The 16,413-nt window shown below is 39.7% G+C and overlaps 1 non-coding gene across 1 annotated transcript; it reads right to left on the reverse strand.

Moving 5' to 3' along the window:
- Nucleotides 1–16,136: 16,136 nt before the first annotated feature.
- Trnam-cau lies at nt 16,137–16,209 on the reverse strand. The gene has a single exon. It is a non-coding gene; the product is annotated as a tRNA-Met (tRNA).
- Nucleotides 16,210–16,413: the final 204 nt, after the last annotated feature.

Here is a 16,413-nt window from a genome sequence, read left to right on the forward strand (position 1 = left end):
TAGGATTGGGTTTTTGCTGCCTTTTTATATTTCAGGTGGGAGGGGTGGGCGGAGGGTGTGGGGAGTTAGGACTGGAGGGGGAAGATAACGAAATGTTGCGGATGACTGGGTTCCAAGTATTGCTGATTCTTAATCCGGTATCTCTATTGTATTTGCTCTTGTTTTTCTTAATTTCTATGGCCTAAAGAAAAACAAGAACAACTACAATAGAGATACCGGATTAAGAATCAGCAATACTTGGAACCCAGTCATCCGCAACATTTCGTTATCTTCCCCCTCCAGTCCTAACTCCCCACACCCTCCGCCCACCCCTCCCACCTGAAATATAAAAAGGCAGCAAAAACCCAATCCTAACATTATTCCCTTGAAAAAGTGACCAGCAGTCGGTCGCGAAACGTCGGGGCTATCTCCATCACGACACGCGGCATACACCCGTGTGTGACTTATTTTTAATCATCATGAGCCGCGAAAGCTTCAATCAATACACTCAGATTATGGCTATTAGGGTACCTACCCTACTAAATTCATATATATTCATAAACTGCATACATCATTCCTTGCTCATGAGGGAAAAATCTCCAACGTTCCCAAGCTCCCACTGAGCCGGTCCTCATCATACTCCTTCTTTAAAGATTCATACTTTCCAACGTTATCATTTGCCAACGAGTGAAAACGGAAAAAAAGGGAGTGGAAATTGATCCCCAGGCGGAGTAGAGAATCCCCTTTCTCCCCTCATTTCTCCGGAACCCCTCCCCTCGAGCCCCTTGGGAGTGATATGTATGATTTTTCGTCCCGGGTGTTCACATATGCGGGCAAGATTCAGAGATTATGACCTCTAGAATAGAGAATGAGGATTGTCCCAAAAGGTAACAGTTCAGAGCATGCGTAAAGGTATGTGTGTCTACCTGGGATTATTCCCCTGGTCAAAAACAGTCATCTACATACCTGACGGACGGAATTTCTGACCTTCTGACCTAGGAACTTCCGACCACCTACTTACTCATCAAAGTTGTTGGGCTGAACGAGACGACAAAAAGGCATAGATATTTAGTGATTTTCCGGGTATTCTTCCGCGTTTTTCCATTTTGTAGGACATTATTTCGCCAACGTTCCAGTTGGCTTCCTCAGGTCCATCTTCTATTTCATTTGCTCTGTGCCACTGTTCTTACTTCATTCATTTTAACTTGGTTATGTCCCTCCTATATCACTCTCAGAAAAAAACACTTCAGTGGACCTGAGGAAGCCAACTGGAACGTTGGCAAAATATTGTCCTACAAAATGGATAAACGCGGAAGAATACCCGGAAAAATCACTAAATATCATCATAATATCCGCGGAAGCCTACTTGGAAAAAGTAATAGAATCGACCCCCTCTAAAATCGTGTGAAACCGTAGAACTCATTGTTGAAACAAAAAAATTTTAATGTATGACAGTGTTGCCAAGTGCCTCTTTGCATCTATTACGCTATGCTACGCTATTTATGGTAACTGTTCGTATAAGCTATTTTCGTGAAGTTCAGCCGTTGCTGGTATTCGGTGTATGGCTTTTAATTGCGATGTGGTGTTATTGTTTTATACTGCGCTTCTCTGTTCTCTGCTCATCCACCAGTATAATATTATTTAAATATTGGAGTAATTTTGGGTATTTTATAATTATCATCCATCGCAGGACTCTCGTAAGATCAACCTGGAATTTTGTAGAATTTCTCTGAGAATCATACATTAATTTTTTGCTTTCATAGGCTGGACACCCATTTTAAAACTCTTTCATTGCGATCCTCTCATAAGCTCCCTCCTTGTTCGTGAACGCCTCCTTTGCTAACGTAATAGGGTAGTTTCCTTTATCAAAGAAAACGAAAGGCATTGATTGCGATTCATTACCCACCATTATTGTATTCATATTATACAAATTATTTGGTTTAGAAATCCCAGTTTAGACGAATGGCAATGGTCAATTTTAACCGCATTTGAAAAAGGCCAGATTGGCGCCCATGCGATTCCACTTCACATGACGTCACAGGGATCTAGTTTCTATACGAGTAGATAGGAGTTTTACATCGTCTGAGATTACCAATACATGCATGAGGCACAGAGCTCAGGGAAACATCTCTTAATAATCACCTATTAAAACTGCCTATGGTCGGAAAGTTTCCTTCGTTTGATAAGGTATTAATAATCCTTATTTTAGCCAAGCGCTACCTGCTAGCAGCCTGCATCTCAGCGGTGAACATGTCCTCGCCCCAAGGTCACCTCACTTTTCGGCAGCGGGAACCAGAATGACGTCACAAGGGCTTTTCCCATAATTCCTAGTTATCCGTCGCGTTTTCACGCGCTTGGAAATTTTCACTTTTCATTTAATCAAGAAAAATAGATATCGTCATTTAGAAAATCTAAAAGTGTGAAATGCATACTCCAGGAGTTATAATCTTTCCATTTAGGCAATAAAAAAATAATAGGAAACCACACTATTCTCTTCCTGATACCCTCACTGCTGTATCCACCCATTCCACTGCAGGCGCTAAGAAACTGCAACCTCTGCCTCGAACCGCACCCTCTCTCTCTCTGGTATAGCCTACCAACCTTCTCCAAACCCTCCCACCTTACCGCCAACCGTGAATTCAGCGCATGGCTGCCTACCCGCGGAGCGTGCTAGGGGAAGAGAGGAGAAGCGAGGGGGTTTATATGGCTTATACGTGGATGTGGATCTGACCTACTTACCCAGAGAGGTGTGTGCGAGGGGTCTTCTGCAGCGGAGGGAGGGAAATAAATATAGAAAGGAGTGGATGAAAGGAGAGAGGAAAGAATAGAGGAAGGGAGGGGATTTAGATGCGCGCTTCATCCTTCGTTCCATCTTCTTTAAACGCCCAATCGATTGATCCAGATTGTTGGTGCTGCCTCTATTTTTATTTTTAAATCAATTTTTACCGTACTTCATTTGTTAAATTGTGTCGGGAGCGTGGTGGCGTGGAATAAAATGGCATTTATTTTATACTAGCAGGCCACCCGGCTTAACTCGGGAAAAATAGCAGTCAGAGAAGTGGGAAACTTGCACTTACAATTAATTGATGGTCACATAGCTGGATTTTTAAGTACGCTGAACAGTAAAAATGAAGAAAAAAAAAACGATTTCCTTCTATATAACATCACGCTCGCGGCATCAGCATATATCCCGCTCCACAAAATTGATCGCTGTGAATCCTTGCGTGTTGACCAATTAGCCGGTGACCGCTTGGCTGCTGGTGGGTACCGGGTTCAAATCCCGGGTGAAGCCTTTCAACGACCCCAAATAAAATCCTTGACATGCGATATGGCTCAGCTAAAGGAAGCGGGCTGGGACTTTACCTGAGTTGGTGACGTCGTTTACCAGTTGAGGGATGACCTTTTATAGCGAGAAAGAATTGCTAACAGTATAGTATAAACAACAATGAACCAAGCGAGGAATAATGGGGAAGGCCGAGGAATAGCTGAGGAGTGGTGAACCGCACAGAAAGAGTTCGTGACGTCAATAACTCGTTTGGGACAGGTATAAAGCCGATGACGATTATTCACGACGGATAGCTCGAGAAGTAGGCCACGGATCAAAATACGGTATGTTATTACTTTGCTATGCTTATGGTATGCTATTTACTTTGCAAACTGTATCGCAATCGGATGAAGAAAAAAAGATAGCACTTTGTCCAAAAGATTTTAATTTAGTAGTTCGCGTTTCAACCGTTAAGACATCATAAGGTTTCTCCATTTCTTTCAAAGACATTTCATCATCATGTAGTAGGTACCAAATTAAAAGCTTGTGGAAAAAGTGCTAACATGTTTTCCTCCACCAATATTAATTCTTTCCATCACATCTCGCCTGCCTCAGGCAGTTGTATCGCAATCCACAGTAAAATAAACGATTTCATTGCCCAAGTAAGTTCACATTTCATTTTTTTATCTACGCTGGAGGACTGCCTGTTTTAAACTAATTCATCCCCCGAATGCAAAGGGTGGGAGTGAGATGGTTTGGACCCATTTGAATCCGAGCGAGGGTAAAGGATTTGGTGGGATCTGAAGTGGGTTGGGTGCAAGTGAAGGGATGATTCGAGACGACATGGTGGAGGCACTCTCGGGAAGGAAGACAAGTTTCCTGAGCTAAATGAGATTTGCTTCGGAGGATCGTCCCCTGAATCCACGAGGAGAGAGCCGAATGTTTATCGAGATCTTGTGATAAAGCATTCCTTTACGCGGAACAATGTCGATTTTTTATTCCTCCTACTATTTCTAAATTGTATCATACACGGATCTGTAAGTTTGGTTTAAGAGAAGTTATAGGATTGTGTGATAATTAAGTTAGCGTTACGTTTGTATTGAAGCCGCGAGGAGTAGGCAGAATTTTTATCAAGATCATATGATAAAGCATTCTTTTACGCGGAAAAATGTCGATTTTCTTATTCCTCCTACTATTTCTAAATTGTATCATATTAAACACGGAACTGTAAGTTTGGTTTAATATAAATTTTAGGACTATGTGGTAATTAAGTTTAGTATTTAAGACTAGTGTGAATTGAAGCCGCTAGGAATGAGCAAAATGTTTATCGAGATCTTGTGATAAAGCGGAAAAATGTCTAATTTTTATTCCTCCTACAATTTATAAATTGTATCATATTAAGCACGGTACTATACGTTTGGTTTAAGACATGTTATAGGGCAATGTGATAATTAAGTTATCGTTACGTATGTGCTGATGCATTCATAACGGAAACCATTGTTCAATGGTCGTTCATATAAGACTTTAAAAAAAATGTTTACTAATCTATTAAGAATTTGTTTTTTTGCATTAAGCATTTGTTTGCATTAATTAATATCGTGATAAAGCAATCCGTTTCCAATAAAAATATCGAATTTTTGTGTCTCCTACAATATCGAAATAATGCTATATTACATTCGGTACAGTAAGATTGGTACAAGGGATGTTAAGTATAGGACGATGTGATTATTAAGTTAATTAAAATACATTATCTATGGGCTTAATCAGGATGGACACCACCATCGTTTAATCGTCGCTTATAAAAACCCTTTTTTACTAATGTATAAAGGCCTTGTGATAAAGCAATCAACTACGCATAAAAATATCGATTTCTTTTTCATCCTATTACTTCGAAATAATGTTATGTTACGTACGGTTCGGTAACATTAGTCTAAAGGCCTGTTTACACGATGCATTAACTCATGCAAGTTAATTTCTGTTTGAGTGAATTATCTGAATGAGTGAATGATTTATGGACTGAAACGGAGCATGTACGAATGCATGAACCAGATTAGAACGGGTTCTGTTATCCGTTATGTATTCGCACAAATTTAGTGGTTGCACGGTACCTTTTTTTTGTTCATTCTAGCGTTCATACATTTAGACATTAACCTGTACAAGTTAATGTACCGTTTAAACAGGCAGTAATGCATGTTATAGGACGATGTACCTAATAAATTTAGCTTTACGTAGCTTTACGTATTGATATTTGCAATTAGGATGGACAGTTGACTACTTTTGTCAGTTTCAGGCATGATTTCCACGTTTCGTTGCTAAAAAAACGTATTTTTCGCGTAATTAGTTGCATGTATATCGTAAAATGAGTCGGAGTGTGGCCTGTACCATAAAATTGCTTTTGAGGACATCACAAAAGAACATTTTATCGATAGTTAAAAGCAATATAGCTGACATGTTTAGGCTAAAATATCAATTTAAAGCCCATGTTATACTAATCCCTTAGTAAAAAAAGGAGTGCCTGCTGGAACTAAATTTAATTTTTTTACTATTTTAAATTTTTTCATATAAATGTAGAAATTTTAAGGCAAAAATATGAACGTAAGATAGAATAAAAAAACATAGGATTTGGAAAAAGTATCGTATTTGTAGTAACCATCCGATTATGCAACACTTTGCAGGTATTGCGATTCGCACTTCGAAAAAAGTGGCAAAACGAAATACCCAAAATTGACTAATCGTCGTTTATGAAAGCTTTTTCCCTAATTCGCAGGATTCAGTATCTGTAGCAATTATCAAGGATATTTTGGGTGCTAATACGTCACGCGTTAGACGTCCTGAAAATTTAGAACCGCGAATCGAGTTAATGCCGTACTGCGTGGGGATGAGTTCGACAAGTCTGTGAAATGGATTCGAGATATTAGAGGTTCTAAAAGTTCTTTCTTCCCTAAAACGATTCGAGGCGATTTTTAGAGTGGGTAGTTGGATGGATTGGAAAAAATGTTTTTTTTTTCAAATAAACCTGGCTGAGTGAAAAAGAGTTGTGGAGTGGATAAAAAATATGGTCAAAATATTTTAAACCCCTTGATAAACCCCAAACCCGCGCCCATTCATTTATTGGGGGAAGAGACACATATCCATGAATTTCATATTTCATGGTCATTTCTTCGTATCACCTAATGCTAGTTAGACTAACGACGAAAGACGCGCTCAGTGAGAATTTTGCTGAATTCGGGGCGAGAGTCGAGCGGGGAGGGGACGCGATCTCGCTTTCTGCTCTTCGCCCCGCGCGCTGCATGTGCGTCAGACTATTTTCTTCGCGGACGCACCCTCTAAGATGGCAATTCGTGCTTTATAGGTGGCAGATATTGCTAAATCCACGATTATTTATCCCAATCGACAGTAAATATCAGCGGAAGTTTACGAAGTTTGAACATGAAATATGAAATTCGTGTATTTGTGACCCTTCCCCAAATAAATGGCCGATGAGCGAAGGTTGGGGGTTCACCTAGAGGTGTCAGTTATTTTATATCAATTCTGCTACTTTTTTCACTGGGGTAGGTTTATTTGAAAAAAAATATATTTTTCCGATCCACCATAATACGCAGGCTTCACACTGCTGTTTTCATTTGAGCGTACCTAGAACCAGAGAATTATGCTGAATGTTTTTTTTTTCAAGTGGTGTGGATTTTTTTCACCATTCCTTGCCGTCAGGAACCGCCTCCCATTTAAAAGAGCACTTATTTAGGAGCGACGTATTATTCTCCAGCTCCCTCCAGCTGACCTCTGGGCACTTGCACTCATATATCGCCTTTGCTTTCTCGCATTTCTCGCCTGCCTCATCTAGAGTTATATGTGTTTTGTTTTTTTTCCTGCAAACACCTGCTACCGCAGTCTTGACCCTTAAGCCTCGCGTGTCATGTCTGGCATTCAAAAAGATGAGCTACAACTCACGTCATGGAAAAGCTTGTAAGAATAAATAAATATCTCCTTAGTGTCTTCTATTTTAATTAACTTTTTATTTTTATTTTTATTAACTATAAATTTATGAAGTATGTGAATCTATTAACGTTGAGAAGATATTATAAACATCTACTAGTTGGTCTATCTTGGTCACCCCCAGTCAAACACTCCAGAGGCGGCCAGCAGCTTATTATATAGAAGTAGAAGTATTATTTCTTGTTAATATCGTCATAAAACTGTAGAAATGTAAGTGTAGTACACCCTTTATCGCTATTTCTTGTTTTAATCTTTTTCACCTCCCATCTTATGCTGACTTCGGTAGTTTCCTTTGATTTCTGCGCAATGCGGAGCCATTATGAGAGCACTTGCATGTATTTTCACGATAACGCGGATTTTAAATTTCCTACTTTATCTTTCTCAAATTTTCGTTTCAGCTCCTTTTTTCCACTTTTCCTTTCCTATTTCACTTCTGCTTCTTTTGTTTGTGATGATTTGTTGTTATCTTTTTTCTAATGATCGCATCGCCGCCATCGGATTTTGGTGGCCATTTTGTACACTAATACCTGTAGTCAATTTTAAATAAATAGATAGATGATCAATGGAAAAATTAGTGTTGTCTCAATTTTCCTATGGTTTCAGATGAATTTAGAGGGAGTTAATTCTATTTCTTTTTGTCGTACCAAGTCTCCTTCACCCCAAACATTTGTATGAGTGAGTGAGTGGTATAGAAGTGGGTTTTATAGTATACCAGCAGGCCACCCGACGTTGATCGGGAAGGATAGTAATGAGAGAAGTGGGAAACATGAAAGTTGGATTTCATGATCGTATGAGATGTTTGTTTTCTCTTTGAGCGTGCCAAGAGGTGGGCCTACCCGGCAGGATGTTCAACCGTAGAAGCTGTACATATGACGCATTTTGACAAACGGTAATGAAAAAACGACGCAAAGGACGCGTCGGACCCAACCCAAAGTTCAGGAGATGCACTTAGAGGTTATTCACTAATTACGTGAGGTGATTTGGGCCATTTTTTGACCCCCCACCCCCTTCCCCTTAGTGAGATATCGTGAGATTTGACTCGACTCCCTTTCTCTAATCTCACGTTAGATTGGTCAAATTGCGTATTTTCAGTGCAAATACGTTAATCTATGCTTCATTGCGTTGGATTTATAAAAAAAAAACAGTTCATTAAATTATGTGTTTGAGATAAGTGAAGACTAGTTTGATTGCCGGCCTCGGTGGCAGTGGGGTAAAGTCCTTGCCAGCCAAATAAGAGATTGCGGGTTCGAGTCCCGCCTGGGTAGGTTTCTCCAGGGCATGGTTGTTCGTGAAAGTGTATTTGTCAAAATGTGAAAAGCAACCCCGTTGTAAAAGGTCAAAAGGTGCTGTTTTCGGTGGCATGGAAATTTAAAAAATAATTAAGATCAATAAGGTCGTAGTCTAGAATCGCAATTTACTCTGTTTCTTGCGGAAAAAAGTACGTGATACTTGCTAGCCTCCTTCATCTTCCCCACATGAGATTGGGTGAGAATCCGCTTGCTCCCAAAGTCCCCCATAAACGTCTCAAATTAATGGATGCCCACTTATGTCCTAGTTTAGGTCGCAGTACTTGCAGCCGTATAGAAATGCATAGCCAGCAGACAAGCAAAAATCCTCTTTTTTATATATATATATAAATAGACTGACCGAATTCCATCTCCTTCAATGTAAAACAAATTTGAGTACCAAAATCGAGAAATGTGGGACATATATACCAGCTTAATCCTATCTTCTCTGTCACTCACTGATCTCTGCGATCAAAGGATTTAAAGAGGTAAAAAAATTTATTTACAATAATCTAAACTCACACATTCATTGTCCTGATTTGATTTCCTCTATTAATTTCAGAGTGCCTCGCTGAACCACACATACACATTCTTCACATCACACGCCTTTCCCTTGACTATCCCTCACTAAGCGCTCACGCCAACACGGCCTTTACTTCTTGCTCAATTCATTGCCAGATAATATTGATCCGTTTTTTCTGCGCTTAAATTCACCTTCTCTACCTCCATTTTCACGTCTCTTGTATTTTTTTTCTTTACTATCTTTTGTCTCTACTCTTTGTTTTGATTTTTTACGTTTGAATTTCATGTTTGTTACTGCGTCGCGGTAAATTCGCAGAAATGCTGTATGTGAGCAACTTCTTAAATAAATGAATAAAATGGAGATCCCACGATGGTATTAGAGAATGAATTGATATTGTCACGATCGCATATTTCTGCTTTGAGTGCAAAAAATAAAATCGGATGCCAGAGCTCGGATGTTTTATTTATTTTCCTGCAGCGTGATATCGCCAATCCAACCTCTTCTCCTGGCTCTCTCGTCGTCTTCTTCCTCCGGGAAACCTTATGAAGGAAGAAGACTTCCCCCCTTTTAGTCGCGGAAATCCTCCGAAAATCCAATACTCTCGAGGGAGATAACGAGGAAATGTGGGTGGAGTGAGCGAGGGGTGAGGGAAGGACGGAGGGGATTGACGGGAAAGTGGAGGGTTTTAGTGGAAAGGGGAACTCAAGTCGTCCTTTCCCTCTCGGCACGAAATGGCCGTGGCCATCAAATGCCTGCCCACTCAACCCCATTCAAGGAATGCTCTCTGCTGCTAACCCTTTTAATATACGGTTAACGTCCATACCCCCTCAGTAACGTTGAAGACCTGTCTTTTAACAAAACCTCGGTGGCGGCGGTGTAAAGTTCTCGTATGCCAAAAGAAGAGGTCGCGGATTCGAGTCCCGCCTGGTAAAGTTGCCCCAATCCCGGACATTGACGTTGTTTACGTTTGATTGTTATCTTGTTTGGGAAAACGCCATTGTAAAAGATGTCAATATTAGCTGTTTTCGGTGGTATGGAAAAACATTTATTTTATTTAAACATTTATAAAGTACAGTGGAATTATCTTCCCTAAGTGTAGCATTCCATCTCTATTCAACAAATCAATCCTCAAAACTAAACAAAATCTTGTAATGTCAGGGTCTTTCCCGGCGAACCATAGGACTGAAGACCTCTCGGGTTTTGCACCCGGTAAGGTCCTCTATATCTCCTTCCAACGTTTCGACTGGCAGCTCGCCCACCTTCTTCAGGGATTCAGGAATCCAATCCAAGGGATTCAGGAATCCAATTGGAGGGAGGTAGGAGGGAGTGCCAATTATGAAATTCCTGAATTCCTGAAGACGATGGGCCAGCTGCCAGTCAAAACGTTGGAAGGAGATATAGAGGACCTTACCCGGTGAAAAACCCGAGGAATCTTCACTGATAAACAAAATCTTGCTAGTATAACGTACATAATTCGAGACTAAAATCACCGATGGCGGCGCTGAAGGCGCTGACAAACTAATTTTCCAGTATGGCAGACGGATCGAGGATAGTGTAGTGATGATAACATTGGTGTAATAGAATGAATCGTCGAGCCACGGCGAAAAATAAAGTGAGAGATGTCAAGCAAGATTTTTATTGGTTTTGAGGAGGTATTTTGTTACCTAGGGGCAACGAAAAAAAGTGACAAGTATTCAGGAAGTGATGAATTACAACTGATGCATGCGTCTTTATGACCAATATCACTTTGGTATATGTTTAGTTTATTTTCTGTTTTTAAGTTCATTTGTTGTTTGTTTTGTTTATTTGTGAGCATGTTTGTTTTTATTTTGATTTCTTTTATTTCTTTGTTTGAGACGATGCTATGGTGATAAAAGATAAATAATGAATTGTTAAGGAGAGAGCCATCTTGAAGTGGATGTAAAAGAGGATTGAGATAAAACAGAGTTTCAAGTGATATTTACATTGAATTTAATCGCTGTGATACGTTACAACTCAAATCTCCGCCACCAGCTCACGGCGAGTACTCAATCGGTTCCTTAGGACAATAAATGCGTGACTCCGATAAAAAAACACTATTCCTTGCAGGGTATAAAAGACACTTGCCTAGCCCAAAAGGTCTTTGCCTGCTACACAAGAGGTCACGGGTTCGAGTCCCGCTTGGGTAGGTTGCCCCTAACTAGGGCACTTATAGATAGATGGATATTTTATTTGCTCTTGGATTGTCCTTTGGAGCATAGGTACATGCACACATAAGTTTGAGAAAATCTAGTGGGATTTTCAATGGGACATTGAACATTGTTATTACTTGTCGATAACAAAATATTAACATGAAGATCTGGAGAAATATTGCACTCATAAAGATTCACTTTCAATATGTTGACATAGTCATTAAATTTCATAATAAGTAGTGAAAAATACAGTGATCAGAGTAAATTTCATAATGAATGGGCAATATTCAATATTTCATACCCAGAAAATACGATAACTTTCAATATTTTAATATAAAAATCAAATATAATTTAATTAATATAAGAACATTTTTTTAAATTACCTACTTTCGTGATGTCTTTTAGATGCTGAGGAATAGAATACCATAAATTACATGATTTTACATAAAAGGAATTTTGATACATGGTGGTCCGCTGACGCAGTATTAAGGACTGTGGCACAGACTTATGTATGTGTTCGTTTGATTGTTAAGTTAAAAACCCCGATATGAAAGGCCAAATTTGCTGTTTTCGTTTGTACAGAAATGTGTAAGTAAATGCCAACTACGATCTGTTACATTCCTCCTAAAAGGCAAAAAAAATTGCAGTAAGTTTTAAGCAGAGAATATACCGCGAGCTAATGACAGTTTCTGCGTTATTAGTGTGTCCTCATGACCAGCAGAGGGCTGTACTTCTTTCATTCTCATAGCCTGGCGGTCGGAGTGTGTCTGATACACAATCAGCTCAACCGTCCGGCATAACGGTCGCGTGATTCGGTGAATATACTCGTGTTGAAGTCTTCGTAAATAATATTTTTTTCTATCCCGTATGAATAAAGTGATGATGAAGCCGAGATAAGGGAAAAAATAGAGCCATATGAATTGAAGGGAAAGGGGTAAAAGTAGAGAATAAATCGGCATGCTACACTTAGCTGATGATATAACTACCTTAGCTGGAAAACATTAGTACCTACAGATCTCAATCCCAATCAACAAAGATGAATTCAAAGGCTGACTTTAAGGCTACAACTTATTTCTCTTTTACGAATGGTACCCGTGATGATGAAGCTGAAGCCATTGAAGAAACGGAATAACAAAAAATGTTACAGAGTCGAGTTCAGTGAGGAAAAAATCAACATGTTACGATAACTTGGTTTTGTAACTATCTTAGCGAGGATCGATGATGACCTTTAAGTCTCAACCTTTTTATCAGCTTTAAATATCATCGAACCCGTCTTAGTGCTGTAAATATTCAGCAATTAACTTTGTTTGCGGTAAAAATGCATTCATCTTCTCTTCTTATCACCATTTAAATCAGTATAATAATATAATATAATGAAAATGATACAATAAAAAAATAAATATTAGTTTAATGAAACAATGCAGTATACCTATTGAATTTATTGAGCACGACGCATTTCATTGTTACAACGATCACTCGTGAATGTTGTTGTAACAACGGAACACGTCCTGCTAGAATAAATTAAGTGGAAAAACTTAAATGAAAATGACACTAAATGAAAAACCTTGAAAATTTTTACTTATTTCATTTGTTGAACACCCCGGTGTAAAATGGCCAATAAGAGCTGTATCCGGTGGTTTGAGAATAAAATAAAAAATAAAATAAAAAAATAAAACACAAAAAATAGTTCCATTCCAGACCGCTCATAGAAAGTATTAAGAACGCTATGAGATTTCGCATATTTCGATATTTTTTAATTTTGCAACCATAGTATGTTGTAAGTCGCCTCCTCCATAACCACCTACGTACACCTATGCTCGGGATATGCTAGTTTACGGTTTCGACGAAACGTAAATGAACGGGCGCATGAAATAAATTACAGTAGGTCCTATATTCTGTCCATGCATTCTAACAAGTATGTCGTTACACGTGGAAGGTTATTCAGGTTTTCCACCGGGTCATGGTCTCCTCCACAGCCGACGTTTTGATGGACTCGCGACTAGCCCATCGTCATCGAAACGTCGGCCGTTGTGGAGAACCTGACCCGGTGGAAATCCCGAGTTACCTTTCTGGGTGCAACACGCCGGGAAAGTCTGCGATCATTCTTCACGTTGTTACACTGAAAATTTTCGCTCTTATCGTACATCCGTGAATTATTTTGTGCGCGCATTTTGTAACCAGGATAACCTACATATTTTCCACCCCAACACAGAGCTGCCTCCGTCGGCAATAATCAAACCAGTGATCCCCGCCCCAGCGTCGATGACCGTCACCCCCGGACTCCCTCTACGACGGAAATACCAAAGGCAGAAGCGGAAAAAGAACAATACAATGAATCCCCACCCCCAACCCAGTGAGGACGATAACGTCCAAGTGCCTCCCTCAATCCCTAGTGATACCAGTGATACATACCAGTGAAACACTATTTATTTATTTATATCAATATCAATACCAGTGAAGGAGGAGTAGAGACTATTTATTTATTTAGTTATATATTTATTTACTTGTGCATTAGTTTGTCCTTGTTATAACATTAACGTAGTTTCACCTTGGCACTTTGATATATCATAATATATTGTACTGTGGTGGCCTGACGGCGGTTTTACGGGTTTCCCGCCGTCCTTAGGGTGAATACCGGGCCAATACCACTCCCATACCAGTATTCAACTCCATGAGTAGTGCTGAAGAGGCGCAGGCCTTCACAGCTCCACGAGTTATATATTATTGTTATTATTGTTATCCTATTACATGCTATATTTTAAGTATTGTTTATATGGTGGAAATAAACACATGTTGAACGGAACTTCTAACTAGGCCTAGAGATGCAATTTCAAGGTTCTACGTCGTTCGGTATAGATAATAATTATTACGGATCACAATCATCCCCTTGGTTACGGTTGCCAAGGGCTCGTCTCCGCTTCCCAGAGGTCGACCACCTTTGATACGTCCTTCCTCCACTTCATTGCTTCCTCCCTCACCACCTCCCCCACCCACTCCGCTCTTTGTGATCGTGACCTCGAAAACTCTTTCTTCGCGTCCAGCTTCGGAAGGAGACTCGACTCCGTCTTTATTGTGTCAACCCCAAAGCCTCCTATATTCTCCCAAGGGGGTTGTGAATATCTGGAGGCGCTGTATTCGAGTTTTAAGCATGGTCAGAATTCCGCCATCTTGGTTTGACCATTTTCGGACTTGGTCTCAAACAGTGTACGTACGTACATAATCAAGTATTCTATTCCTTATATCGCCTCTGATTTATAAAATGAAAATGCAACAATTACTTCTTGATTGTCGTCAGAGTTTTCCGATCGTTCGTCATACTAATATGCATATTAAAAATTAACGTTACATACATTCGGTATTCAGTTTGATTGTGATCCTCCAGGTGATGCTAACAACCGTGCTTCCACTATCAGCTGACCTTTTTGAACTAAGATAAAGGATTGAAGCAGCTGTTTCAACTATTACTTGAGAGACATCAGCACTTTGTTTGGTTTTTTGGAAGTTCCACCCTTACCCCCAAATAAATTGGCCTTTCCTCTCCGTCGCAAAGATATTGGAAATGGACTTTAACGCATATTTCATCTGGAAAAGTACTTGGCTGCCGAGTGTTACAGTAAGGTGGAGTAGGCTATGTTGAGGGGGAGTACTTAATGATGTTGGCGTGCTCGGCAGAGAGTACGTCACGATGAGTTGGGGGAGGCTCTATTCTTTCTGTTGCTCTTGGGGTGGTTAGTCTCGAGCAAAGGGGCTGTCAAAGGGGCTATTAGTGACACGTGAGCTTCGAGATCGATAATTTCGGCTCCAAAGGAGTGAAGTGCAAAAGCTTCCCAATGAAGTCCCGTTCACGATTTCTGTTAACCGTGTCTTTTTCATGTTTTTTGTGAATGACTCGAAAACTGTGACCTCTACGAAAACGACTTAGGGATACCGAATAAGGTTAAATTTGCTACAAAAATAAATATTTTATATCAAGGGGTTATTCATACCCTGCCATGTAACTCTATTGTTTGTTTGTTATAGATGAATATATTTTACTTGCGTTGATGATGGTCACTTCTTTTAAACCAAAATTAAGAAGCGACGAGTTACAGAACATACAAGATTTTCAAAAATTGTATTTTAGTGATATTGAATCTACTTATAATGGTAAATTATCTTTGAACAAACAGACGAACGTATTTCTTTCAGGAAAAAACATATCTGAATATTTGCATAATACCCTTTCAGTCATCTCCATAGTCCAGTCAATGGTTTTCGAAAATGGCCGAAATGATAAAAAATATGTATCCGCAAATATTTGCTCTGTGGTACAGCCGAGCATCGTGAACTACCCATTAAAACCCCTCATGTCTGGGGGTTTAGAAGGGAGAATAGCGCCCAGTCACAAGGGGTTTTAGCGGGCGCAATTCCCCCTTTTAAATAAGACTTTCTGGCACGCTTTTCGTGAATAACTCAGAACCCGTGACCTCATACGAAACAATACAATTATGCAAAGTTAATAAGTTGAAATTAACCGAACCGCAACACCTAGTGTATATTTTATATTATGGATGGATAGTGTACATTTTTTTAAAGAATACCTTGGATGGATTTAGACTAGTCTGGCTCCCTCAAAGTCGGAAATGCATTGATGCTGCTGCGATGAGTTTTTTCTTACAAAATACTAAGTGCTTATTCTACTTTTAGCCTGCTTGATTACATTTGATATGTAAGCAATTCCAACTGTTCATGTTGTCGGGCTCATTACCAGCTTTTCCCTGTTTTGACAACTTGCCGACATATTACCTGCACTTGCTTAAATCACTTGGTCATCTAGTTCCTACTAAAAGACAGAAATTTCTGAGCGTTTGAAAAACGAAACGGCAATCACGAAAAGCTCTGTGATATTAAATGCTGTAGGGAGTGATCGATAAAAAATGTGCCCCGGGTGAGGATCGAACTCACGACCTTAAGATTATGAGACTTACGCGCTGCCTACTGCGCTACCGAGGCTACGTGGTTTAGGAAAGTAAACTAGGTCTAAGAAAATCTTAATTTATAATAATGGTATTATTTCCCCACTGCTTTATGTCTCGATAGCGGCATAACGTCGTGAAGCTGGAACTCCTGGGGTATACGAAGCAGTGAGTGTTGGTGAAATAGTGGCCTCTAACAACAGTTTTTAATCTAAATTCGGGTTCGGGTAATTCAGGAGCG

Source organism: Ischnura elegans, chromosome 9 (genome assembly GCF_921293095.1).
Source record: "Ischnura elegans chromosome 9, ioIscEleg1.1, whole genome shotgun sequence".
In the NCBI taxonomy this organism is placed as follows: domain Eukaryota; kingdom Metazoa; phylum Arthropoda; class Insecta; order Odonata; family Coenagrionidae; genus Ischnura; species Ischnura elegans.